This window comes from Hippocampus zosterae, chromosome 11 (assembly GCF_025434085.1).
Source record: "Hippocampus zosterae strain Florida chromosome 11, ASM2543408v3, whole genome shotgun sequence".
Classification (NCBI taxonomy): domain Eukaryota; kingdom Metazoa; phylum Chordata; class Actinopteri; order Syngnathiformes; family Syngnathidae; genus Hippocampus; species Hippocampus zosterae.
The window spans coordinates 18,885,159-18,898,830 of NC_067461.1; the positions used below are offsets into that span (position 1 = coordinate 18,885,159).

The 13,672-nt window shown below is 43.3% G+C and overlaps 1 non-coding gene across 1 annotated transcript; it reads right to left on the bottom strand.

The window, feature by feature from the left end:
* Positions 1-2,767: 2,767 nt before the first annotated feature.
* On the bottom strand, positions 2,768-2,861 carry trnai-uau (transfer RNA isoleucine (anticodon UAU)). The gene is made up of 2 exons: positions 2,824-2,861; positions 2,768-2,803 (listed from the first exon to the last, which is right to left on the bottom strand). It is a non-coding gene; the product is annotated as a tRNA-Ile (tRNA).
* Between the last annotated feature and the right edge of the window lie 10,811 nt (positions 2,862-13,672).

A 13,672-nucleotide genomic window follows, 5' to 3' on the forward strand; every position in this document is an offset into this window, starting at 1 on the left:
CCCCCAATAATTACAACAAAAAACTTTGACTAGATTTCTTTTTAGTCAGAGATGCAAATAAACTTTTGTAGATTCGTTTTTTTGCAGATTCCGAATCTGCCCTTAGTTTTTCTCAAGCACATCAGGTTTTCAAAACAACAACAATAATAACAATATTCATTTCAAAAGTATATGCTATGTAACAGTAAGATATTAAGCAATATTTATGAATTAAGGGCTAGGTTCAGTATCAGGTGGAAAAAAATTTTTAAACGCCATAGCCATAAAATACAACACATGGTAAAATCCGCGTTGCACAAGCTTTGAATGTTAAACTTAAATAGTAATAAAAGAATAGATTTCAAAAACCGGTTGGACTGGGAAAATAATGTAAGGAACACATGAAGCTATCTCTGATTAAATTTTGCTGTTGACCAGTGTTACCAAGAATGATTGAGGAAACAGATACTGTACATATTCATATGCGACATGTTATTGATTTATTTAATTATTTTCTAGAAATCTGTGCAAATATTAACATTTTCATATTATCACTTTGCGGGTGGGATATTTTTATATTATAGATAGATAGATATGTACATGTAGATAGATAAAATGTTTTCATTCATTCATTCATACATCGTCTGATCAGCTTTATCCTCACAAGGGTCGCGGGGGTGCCGGAGCCTATCCCAGCTGTCATCGGACAGTAGGCGGGGGACACCCTGAACTGATTGCCAGCCAATCGCAGGGCACACAGAGACGAACAACCAGTCGCGCTCACACTCAAACGTATGGACAATTTTGAGAGTTCAAGCCTGCCATGTATGTTTTTGAATGTAGGAGGAAACCGGAGTACCCGGAGAAAACCCACGCAGGAGAACATGCAAACTCCACTCAGAGAGGCTGGAGGTGGAATTGAAACCGATACCTCTGCACTGTGAGGTCAACGCGCTAACCACTAGACCACCGGGCCGCCCTTAGATGATATTAACATGAAATAATATGATGCTCAAACATAAAATGATAATTAATAATATGACATAAGCTTACACAACTGTGTGATCTCATGGTGCTTCAGCCTAACATTCCCATATTATTTTGTACGACATACATTGTCCAATGTTTTTTATTATTATTCTATATGGTCAGAAACCAAAAGTTTTTTTCATTGAAAGTCCCTCTGGATAACAATTTGTGCGATATATGAATACATAAGAGGACACATGGATAGATATTTGTTTTTGTTCAAATATTCCACACGGCCAATCATATCCATGCAGTCATTTCAGTTCGTTCCATGTCGGTAAATACAAGTGAGGCAAACTGGGGGCAGCAGCAGCCCTTGCTGGTAGAACTACAAACTGCATTCTTTTTTTAATAGAAACGAGAGAAAAGGTATTACTTTAGCCCTGCAAAAATCATTACAATGAAATTACTACGTACCAAGGAGTGCGGTGCATTTCAAAGATAAAGTGCAATTAAGTACGTGCAATAATAGTTAGTCATAGCAGTTGGCCTTTCAGACAGTACTGTATGTGCAAATACAAATCATATATTGCTTTAATTTGTGCAGAAAAGTGGAACACATGTTGAGTGCTTAGTACAGCAAGACGTCCTGGGTGAGAATCTTAGCACAGGCCATATTGTGTGGCGTTTTCATTCTTGCAGTTTGAAGACTCTAAAGTGTCTCATCGGGAAGAAGAGAAAATGGATGGATGGATGGACGTATGAGCATGTAGGTATCACTCAATAAAATAATCCTATAAAAAACATGATGATACATTTTAATATAGAAATTTTCATTATGTAAGACCAATGGCATGCCTGAAGACAGCCGGGATAGGCTCCAGCACACCCACAACCGGAGTGAGGATCAGCGGTTTGAAAAATGGATGGAAGAAAGTCCAATGCAAGATTCCAATAAAATGCAACATGTTTTTACCATATCGAATAAATGGGAATAAATTCAGCAAATATAATGCAAACATACTCTATGTATGAACTTTAGGCATAGTTTTTTTTAAGGTATGGTGAACTGGAAACCTGATGCACTCACTCAAAAAAGGTGAAATAGCAAATCAACACATTGCTGTTATGCTTTTCAATACATGTAATCCAAGACAACCGATTAACGTAACCCAATCATTTCGCAGCATACGTGACAAAATATTTTGGCAGAACATCAATTTTTTTATTTTATATTGTATTTTATATTCATCACTTACTCTTCCTGAGTGACAGCAACGACTGAACAGTGACAAATGCAGGTTGGAACACATTGGATGGTACAAATGGAGAACTGACTCCTCAACTCATAAAGGAGAGTTGGAATTGGAAATGCATTCAAATAGTACATCATTTATTAAAAAAAACATTACTTTTGAATTAATGATTTACTCAGGTTTTAGTTTTTAGGGAATCAAAATGGGTTCCAAATAGAACAACACAGCTCAAACAGTGGTGACCTCCACCGAAGAAAAAAGTTTAGCAACTGCAAAATTAAATGAGTCGACACATTTAAACTTTTCCTCGTTTCATTCACTATTTGGGAATTTATTTTACATTAAACTTGCTGTTCGAATATATTGCATAAATAGACAAAGGCTGCTCCCTACTGGCAGTAAAAACAAAATACTACTGTTCGGGGTTCTCCGTGACTTCTAGGCCTGTCATTGTCATTGCAGAATAGATCACAATGATGCATTAATTTGCATAAAACTACCAATATCACAACATAAGTGCATTGAAAATACCGAACAAAAGAAACACGGACTGTGCAAAATACTGCTCCAGGTGAGGCTCGAACTCACAACCTCGGCATTGCTCTACAGTGTACTGTCATATAAGTACCGCGCGCTAACCGATTGCGCCACTGGAGCTTAGCTAAATGTGCTCGAAGAAAGGTTTATAAGCTATAGCCAACATACGGTGTTGGGTGGGTTTAATACAATGGTGCTAAGTCTTACCACGGTTGGAAGACGATAGGATAGACCACATGCGTACTTGTAGTGTTTCAAAATACAGGTCTAGACACTTTCCTTGCTCGTCGACGTCGTGCCTCCAACCGGAAGTACAGCTTTGTTGTGACGCAGCGCTGACATAATTTTTTGTCTCGTTCTCAATCGAAGGCTGATTCCGATAAATTGTCTGCTGTTCTGGTTCATCACAACACATTTTCCCCTCCAGCAAACCGTCTTCATAATTTCCTTAATTTATATCACTAATGTGATATTTTCGATCCATTATACAAACCGCAAATGTCAAAAAAACGGGACTTAACCCGTTTCCATTCGTTATTATTTTGCAAATGCAAGGCGAGGAAACTGCTCCAAAAGATGACGTCAAACGAGAGCGTCTCTGCCAGAAGACACTCGGGTGTCTGTCAGCCTCATTCATTAGTTTTGTATTCGTTTGTTGTTGTTCTTGCGTCCAATTAACAATTTAACATAATTTCGGGGTGGTGTGATTGATATTGGTGTCAACGGTTTGTGACAGCGATACAAACTGGCCCCAACTACGAGTCAGGACAGCCGCCACGCCAGCACGTACTGCCGTAACAACTAGTGATGTGTCGTTCGGGAACGAGCCGGCTCCCAGAGCCGTCTCTTTGAAGTGAACGATGGGGGCCGGCTCCCACCTCATTGGGAGCCGGAAGGGGAGGGTTTTACACACACACAGACACACACAAACACACACACCCACACACACACAGGCGCGCGCGCGCGCTGCAGTTTAGAGAAGGGGGAGGGGTTATAGAAGAGACACACAGCAGCACACTGAGCAGCACGCGAACAAGACAGACGAGGAGACGAGAGAGTTAGTTAGTGAAAAAAAATTGGATTTTAAAAGTTTAGATGTACAACCCAGAGCGCTATGAGCCACTTTATGCAAAAAGCTATAAAACCAGCAAAACAGAACACAATTGACGAGGAACTGGGTAAAATGATTGCAAGGGATTTTCATCCATTTTGTGTTGGTTGTGTGATGTCGCAACATCTGTCCCCTCAGAGAGAATCTCCAAAACAGGGCAAATATTAACAGAGAGGAGAAACAGGATCAACCCCTCAAAGCTGAGGCACTTGGTTTTTCTTCATGCCAATCTTCGCTAAAGACAAGCTAAAACCTTTACCTGAATGCTGCTTTTTTTCTTTTTGTTTTACAAATTTTAATTTATAATTTGTTGTGTGGTATTCAAAGCTTACTTATATTTTACTGTAAATAGTTAAAAGCTTATAAATATACACATTCAGCGATTGGAACTTTTTGACGACCTTGTTTTGAGATGGGTCTTTGTACTTTGTTTTTATTTTTGTAGCACTCCATGTTGAGTATGTTCAGAAGAATATAAATAAAGCCATATAAATAATAAATATTTGACATAATGTCTTTTTTTGCATTAGTACTTCGTTTTACACATAATATTACGCTATTTTTGGTATTAAATTAATTTAAGCAACAAAAAAACTGAGGAGCCATTTGGGAGCCGAAAGAGCCGGCTTTTTTAGGGAGCCGATCTAAAAGAGCCGGCTCTCTAAAAGGAGCCGTAATTCCTATCACTAGTAACAACGTCAAAAAAGCGAACCAAGCCACTGTTTCGATTTCATATCTGTCCTCACACCCCTCCCTCATCATTACAACACAGTCCGCTATCTGAGGACAAGCCACCAAGTTGTTTAACTGGGTGAAACGACACGGACGAAATGGGACTTCGTAAGTAGTAGTAACTCTTTAGTCAATATTGAGGATTAATCCGCGTCGTCTTGCAAACGTGGACGTTATACCGTAGTAAGACTCACTGGTCAGCGGCCAAATGTGATTTTTAGTCGTAGATACTAAAAAACAAAAACATTTTATGACGCTAAAGTTACTACACATCATATCCTCGGTATTAAATATTAAACAGTGGCGACATTTGATTTTATTGACGTTGAAAACAAAACCACTTAGTGGTATAAACTGCGCCATGTTTGTCCACTGTTACTTGCTTCTGACCATTCATTGTATTTTTTTCCACTCTCACAGTCACGAAACTGTAATTTAACATTAAATAATTGTTGTGTGATTACAGAAATGTTATGTTTTTAACCAATCAGCAGGTCGTGGTTGAAATGGTTCCATCTGTGCTACTTGACGCCTAGTGCTTCCACTGGCACTGTTTTGGTTTCAATCTGAATTTCCGAACGGCCAATTTGAGTTTCGTACAGAATATCCGAACGGGTGGAGTGAACCAGTGGGCGCTCCGAGCCTATTTCGAAATCGGCAGACAGGGTAAATGAATATTTATCTCAAAGTGCATTTTCTTTTCTAATGAAATTTGATCTCTTTTGTGTTTCAGTTTCAGCACTGGCTGTTGCTGCGGGCGCAGCGGGTGCAGCAGGTAAGCATAATAACAAGCACAAGTGTTAAATGCTCTTTACAAGCACAAGTGTTAAATTCTCTTTCATTCAGAAGGTAAAATTAAGCTGTGAATCAGGGTTTTACTTTGGCTAGTGAGTGGGTGGCAGGTGGTTCAGTTGGGTGGGCGGAGCTTATGAATCCCTTATACACACACACATACATTCATTCATTCATTCATTCATCTTCCGAGCCGCTTGATCCTCATTAGGGTCGCGGTGGGTGCCGGAACCTATCCCAGCTGTCTTCGGGCAGTAGGCGGGGGACACCCTGAATCGGTTGCTAGCCAATCGCAGGGCACACAGAAACGAACAACCATTCGCACTCACACTCATGTATTGCTTGTTCATTTCCCTGTTGTTCGAGTCAAAGGTTTTGTGACTATTGAAAAGTCATGGTGTCAACATGAAAGTCAACATCTTATGTTTCAAATCAATCAATTTGCACTCAGGAGACTTCTGTTTAAGAAAAAGTCAATTGAATAAGCAGTTGCATGTGATATACCTGTTTCAAATGAACCAAAAGAAATTCTTAAGATTGTTGAAATTAAAATAAAAATGGAAATGTGAAACAGACTGGCTTACTAAAATTTGTTGAACAATATTGTTGTTCAATGTAAAGAATGTCAGCCAAGGTCGGCCCCCCGACATTTTACCACATAAAATCTGGCCCCCTTGGCAAAAAGTTTGGACACCCCTGATTTAGAGTGTTCAATCAGCCTGCCACGCATGTTTTTGGAATGTGGGAGGAAACCGGAGCACCCAGAGAAAACCCACGCAGGCCCAGGGAGAACATGCAAACTCCACACAGGGAGGCCGGAGCTGGAATCGAACCCGGTACCTCTGCACTGTGAAGCCGACGTGCTAACCACTGGACTACCGGGCCGGCCCACACACATACACACACTTCTAATTTGGTTTCATTTTCTGCATTCCCGGCAAGTCTTATCCATGTCACATGAATAAGAGTATTAACCCAGTCTGTACAGATTATGTAATAACAATTCTCAACAAGGACTGCCACAGATGATTATTTTGCTAGTCGACTCATCAACAATAGCAGTTGCAATTACTTGACTAATCAATTGTAAATTGCACCAGGAAGCAGCTTTTCTTACATAACTATCATTATCTTGCAGCCTGAATTTTTTATACAAACTAAAAAAAAAAGATTTCGATGAAAATACGTTCAACAAACTCGGTGTTAGTGTTTATATGTGTTTGACTGTCATTCTCGGTGTTGTCTTGCTTTTGTCCAGGAGGAATTTTGCTTTTTGCACCAATTGCGATTGCCACCATTGGCTACCCAGCTGCAGTGGGGATCACAGCTCTCGTCAAGACTGGAGTTGCAACTGGCACTGCAGCAGCTGCAGGTATACAGTACATGCATACATACATGTTGAGTTACTACTCCATGTGCCAAAGTCCTGCAGCTTATGCGGCCAAACCAAGACAGCCGCCTTTGCTACTATTGTTCTGGTTATTGAAGTTCGAATGAACTGCCTTCATAAAAAATAAATTGAGTTCTTGTGCTTTGTGACTGTTCAGACTACAAAAGAGCCATCCAGTTTCAATCTGGATGGGTTAAAATCGAATTTTAGCTAGCAGTCTCAACAAAGCCTTTGTGATCGGCATTAGGGCTGTTCACACGGCAAGATTTGGTCTGGTGCTGCGCCGGGGCTGCCCCAGTAGACCCTTCACACGTGCAAATTAGCTCCGGCGTAGCCCCGGAAAAGAGCTTATACCGGACCAAATTTGACCCACCTCAGGGAGGTGGGTAAAATATTTGCTTCGGAGCAAATGCTCGTTTGCGAAGCAGCACCGGTGTAAATTTGCACGTGTGAACGCAACTGGTTTAAATTTGCTCTAGAGCAAATGATTGTGAAGAGTACGCATGGCGAGAATGCGTTGCTTTCGTGCTCTGTCGGACTTCCGTAATGTGTTTGTTTCATAACGACACAAGACTTGGCTAGTAACATCTTTCCTTTTGTAGGAGACTGGACTGTCTCAGAGTTGTTTGTTCCTTTGTTGTTTGTTCACAACCCTCCGCCCCCCATAGAATTTATTTTGTGATCTCCTCTCTTGATTTTCTGTTTGGCGCATTAGTGTTTGCTTTTCTGAGTGTCATTGAAGTCATCGTTCATTTACGTTTTCTTGGGCGGTCACTCTCGAGCAGAAGGCACGGAAACCGAGAAGGAGAAGGACGTGCCGGTCCAGTAGTCGCTTGAGTTGTGTATATACAGTACGTTTTAAAAGAACCAACACAACAGCTCGTTTGTTTTCTGCCGTTTTGCTCCGCTGCAGAAACTGCCGTGTGAACGCAAGTGGGGCAGCCCCGACACTGTACCGGGGCTGCCCCGCTCAGCGGCTTTGTACGTGTGAACGCTCCACACAATTTGCTGCGGTGCCAAATATATAGCAACAAAATATCTCGGTGCAGCAAATGTGTGCCGTGTGAATAGCCCTTCTGATGGATCGATGCTGATCACGTACATTTTCACGGAAATCGTTTTCACCATATGTGGCCAATTGATCTGAGCGCCATTATTTTTTAATTATCATTTTTTTAAACAAACCACGCTTACTCAACTGTGCCATTTTAGTTGGCAAAATCGCTACTGTGGTTCTGCCGTCACGTGGGTTATTCATGACGTGAAATGCGTTATTTTCTCTGTGTATACATAATGTTCTTATACCGATGCTAAATATATTATCTTGAATATTTCATTATTTGTGATAATTTTCAATAAGATTTCAAAATTAGAAATTGTTCCATAGCTGCAGCCCAAATGAGCGTGAATGGTTTTTTTGTTGTTGTTTTTTTTGTCTTTCTTCCATGTGATCAGCTTAGTCACCAGTTCTTGGTGCACTTCGCCTGTCAAAGTTGCGTGACATAAACTCCAGTCAAGTGAGATAGAAACTAGATGCAGCTTATAAATCAAGATTCAATATAGATTTAGCAGAAGGCTAAAATCAAATTCATGGCTGGGATAGCATTGTGTTTGACTAGCTTTAAATTCTAAAGTGTGACCTCTTTTTTCAGGTTCAGTTGGTGCAACCATTGCTGCCGCACCTGCCGCTGGCTTGGTCGCTGTTATCCTCTGAGTCCTCAAAACCTAAAACTGGGCCACCGCTTTAAAGGATTTGTTGCAAACTCTGCGCCATATGTTGTTCACACTGAAATGTATGATGTATTTATGTTAATGTCAAGGTATTAAGTAGTAAGTATTTCAGTTTTGGTCAATAATTGGCTCCCCTACTTTGTGAGCAGGACTTTGTTTTGGGTAGGTTGCAGTACACTGACACAAGGCTCTGAGAACATTAACACATCTGATGTTTCAAAATGGAGCTGAGAAACTGCATTTGTGTGCATGTAGCCTTGACAGACAACATTTTTGCTCACGGCACACAGGCTCTGAATTTGCAGCTACTGCAAACCAATTCTCTTCGCTCGAGTGGCAGTGTTTCTGAAGGTCTCTCTCAAGTCATAGATTGGCTCGCAACACAAAGCCTGTTCTGGCCCCAAACAGTCACAATTTTTAATACATAAAAAGCGAATACGCCCCGAATAACTGATAGCCTCTCCCCTCCCGTCCCTGGAAGTCCGGTCAGCACAAACCGGTCAACACAAAGTACAGTTGCAGCACAAACACGGAAACAGGAATTGTGTTGGAACTCAATGATTACTTATTTGTAAACTTTTAAAAACATACAACATACAACCAGTTCCAGAGACTTGGCTACATAAAGTTCGATTTAAAACCAGAGCCTCCACTTTCCATTTCTTGGAACTGGTTAAATTTCACAGAAAATAAATCCTTGCAGTCTCGCATACCTCACTTGTCAAGGGAGCTTAATTCAGAGCTTTATTTCTTCGGCCCATTTCCATTCTCCCTCTCCACCTCCCACCATCCCCCTCCCTTCCAGATACTTGCAAAAGTTAGGTTTCGTTTCACAAGAAACGAAACCTAATTTTGATTGACGGTCTTTTCCAACCAATAATAACTCTTCTTTGTCCCTGACCAATCAGCTTTTTGCTGTCATTTTTTGAGGGGTGGAGCGTTACCCTGTGCTGCACAATAGTGATGGGAATTCGGCTCCCTTTAGAGAGCCGGCTCTTTTGCCTCGGCTCATTGAAAAGAGCTGGCCATTTCGGCTCCCAAATGGCTCCTCAGTTTTTTTGTTGCTTAAATAAATTTAATACCATAAATGACGTAATATTATGTGTAAAATGAAGTACTAATGCAAAAAATAGACATATCAAATATTTATTATTTATATGGCTTTACGTCATCAGGCGCCGACAGGTATGGCAGCCTCGGTCACACGCTCCCTAGTATTATCCCTGTTTTTGTCATTTTCGTTTGTTTTTGGCGACCCTGAGCGCCTTACTTACACGAGGGAAAAGTTGCTGCGCATTGGGGAGTCTACGCTCGGTCTTTTTTCACCAGCACACGAAAATCCACAAGGTTTTTCGGAGCTAATCGCGAGCGGAGCGGCTGCGCTGTACGGAGCATGGAGACGCCGCCGGAGGAGGGGGAAGCGAGCCGGCGTGCTCGTCAAGCTCAGGCAGCGCGGATTTCGAACCCCGCTCCCATCGATCCATCTTGCTAATCTACGATCTCTGCCAAACAAGATGGATGAACTTCTTCTCCTCACAAAGACCAACGAAACATTTGCACGTTCTGCTGCGCTCTGCTTCACTGAAACCTGGCTCAGTGACCGGACTTCCAGATCCCGCGCTACATCTACCCGGCTTCCGCCTTCTCCGAGCCGACCGCGACACGGAGCTATCGGGGAAATCGAAAGGTGGTGGGATTTGCTTCTATATCAACGAAGAATGGTGCACTGATGTCACGAAGCTCGACGCACACTGCAGCCCGGACCTGGAGTCGCTGTCTTTAAACTGCAAGCCATTCTACTCGCCACGTGAGTTCACCTCCTTTTTACTAGTCGGTGTTTACATTGCGCCACAAGCTAACGCTAACACGGCGATACAAACGCTAGCCGAACAAGTAAACAAACTCGAACTAAAATACCCAGAGTCACCCCTGATCATTTTGGGCGATTTTAATAGAGCACATCTTAACCGTGAACTTCCCAGATATAAGCAGCACATAGACTGTTTCACCAGAGAAGGCAACATTCTAGATCACTGCTATACAACAATCAAAAATGCATACCGATCGGTCGCCCGCGCAGCATTGGGTCTTTCTGACCACAATTTAATCCACTTAATACCTACATACAGACAGAAACTCAAATGTGTTAAACCGGTTGTTAAGACTGTGAAAAAATGGACAGATGAAGCAAAGCTAGCTCTACAAGAATGCTTAGACTGCACTGATTGGGGCGTCTTTGAAACTTCAACGGGCACACTGGATGAATACACAGACACTGTAACATCATACATCAGTTTCTGTGAGGACATGTGTGTACCAACGAAGTCGTTCTGCTCCTTCAACAATAACAAGCCATGGTTTACTCCCAAACTCAGGCAACTCAGGAAAGAGAAAGAGGCCGCATTTAGAAGTGGAGATCGGGCACTGTACAAACATGCCCGAAACCAATTGACAAAGGAAATTAACATCGCAAAGAGAAGCTATGCAGAGAGGCTGAAAAACCAGTTCTCTGCTAACGACTCTGCATCTGTATGGAATGGCCTGAAAGCAATCACTAACTATAGAATGCCATCCCCCCAAACAGTGAACAATAAGGGTCTTGCTAATGAACTAAACATGTTTTTCTGCCGATTTGAAAAGGACACCCCCATTTCCCACACACACCCACCTCTACCAGAAACCACTCTACCTAGCCCCCCCACCCTCTTTTTCTCCACTACAGATCCACGAACAGGACGTGAGACGGCTCTTCAAGCAGCAAAAGATCAAGAAAGCTCCGGGGCCCGACAAAGTGTCCCCCTCCTGCCTGAAAGTCTGCGCTGACCAGCTGGCTCCGGTCTTCACACAAATCTTCAACAGATCCCTGGAGCTTTGTGAGGTCCCATCCTGCTTCAAACAGTCTACCATCATCCCAGTTCCCAAGAAATCGGCAACATCGGAACTGAACGACTACAGGCCTGTCGCCCTGACGTCTGTGGTCATGAAGTCCTTTGAACGCCTTGTGCTGAATCACCTAAAGAACGTCACTGGACCCCTGCTGGACCCTCTCCAGTTTGCCTACCGGGCAAACAGGTCTGTGGAAGACGCAGTCAACATAGGTCTGCACTACATCCTCGAGCACCTCGACAGCACAGGGACCTACGCAAGGATTCTGTTTGTGGATTTCAGCTCTGCGTTCAACACCATCATCCCGGAACTCCTCACCCCCAAACTACTCCACCTCGGTGTGTCCCCTACGATCTGCCAGTGGATCCTCAGCTTCCTGACGGGACGGACACAACAGGTGAGACTGGGAGCAACAACATCATCAATACGCACTACCAGCACTGGTGCCCCACAGGGATGTGTCCTCTCGCCACTGCTCTTCTCTCTCTACACAAACGATTGCACCTCAACAGATCCAGCTGTCAAACTCATAAAGTTCGCAGACGACACCACGGTCATCGGTCTCATCAAAGACGGCGACGAGTCTGCGTACCGCCAACAAGTGGAGCAGCTGGAGCTTTGGTGCGGCCGACACAACCTCGGGCTGAACACGATCAAAACTGTAGAGATGATCGTGGACTTCAGGAAACATTCTTCTCCTCAGTTGCCCCTCACACTATCCAACTGCCCTGTGTCAACCGTTGAGACCTTCAAGTTCCTGGGAATCACAGTCTCCCAGGACATGAAGTGGGAAGTCAACACCATCTCCATCCTGAAAAGGGCCCGGCAGCGGATGTACTTCCTGAGGCTGCTGAGGAAGCATGGCCTGCCACAGGAGGTGCTACGACAGTTCTACACTGCAGTCATCGAATCAATCCTGTGTTCTTCCATCACGGTTTGGTTTGGGGCCGCCACAAAAAAGGACAAAATCCGACTTCAACGGACAGTTAGGACGGCAGAAAAAATCGTTGGCACCGCCCTACCCACTCTTGAGGACTTGCACACTGCAAGAATCAAGACAAGGGCACGGAAAATCCTCCTGGATCCCCCGCACCCTGCCCACCACCTTTTTCAGCCACTCCCCTCAGGCAGACGCTACAGATCCATGCGCACCAAATCCAGTAGACACTTGAACAGCTTCTTCCCTCTAGCCATTAACTCCTTAAACAGTCACTGACAGTCACTCTTCTTGCACCACAAAATGGTACTTCAAAACTAGTGGTTACTCTAAAATGGTTCAATGATTTTGTTGTTTACGATGATACTAGTGCAGCGTGTTACACCGGAGACAAATTCCTTGTGTGTTCTACATACTTGGCCAATAAAGATGATTCTGATTCTGATTATATTCTTCTGAACATACTCAACATACACAACGTGCTACAAAAATAAAAGCAAACTACAAAGACCCATCTCAAAACAAGGTCGTCAAAAAGTTCCAATCTCTGACTGTGTATATTTATACGCTTTTAACTATTTACAGTAAAACAACATAAGAATTAAAATTTGTAAAACAAAAAGAAAAAAGCAGCATCTGTCACGTTCTGCCCGAAGCGATAACAGATCGCTCCGTGCAGAACAAGGAAGTAAAGGGTTGGATCCCCGGAAAGCAGACAACGAGAAAATCTTGTCAAACAAAAAGTGTCTTTAATGACAAAAAACAGAAAGAGCCCGACAGGGAAAAACGGTAACAAAAAACGCTGATCAAATAAGGACCAGGAGTAACAAGAAGGAAAAAACAACTGAAAACGCTCGCGGAAAACAAAACACGAGGCGGGCCTGAATTGGCGAAAATACGATAAGTACAAATCTTAGAGTCTAAACGCGATTCACAAGAGTATCGGCCGTAAGGCAAGAAGGCAACGAGTCAATAACAAATAGCGAAATAGAGCACGAGAGAATATGGCACGGCGTGGAATTCTCCGGCAGTGAATGAGCTGCCAGAGCCACTTTAAAAAGGCCTGATAATCACCCTGGAATTAAGAGCAGGTGTGCAGTAGGCAGAGGGGAAAAACCCGCCACCTGCTGGCAGGCATGGAACGTGACAGTACCCCCCCCCCTCAACGGACGCCTCCCGGCGGACCCCCCGGTTTGGAAGAATGAGAGGTGTGGAAGTCGCGCAGAAGGGACGGATCAAGGATCCAGGAGCGAGGCACCCATTGCCGCTCCTCCGGCCCGTAGCCCTCCCAATCGACCAGGTACTGGAAACCCCTGCCCCTGCGCCGAGAGTCCAGGATGGCACGCACTGTG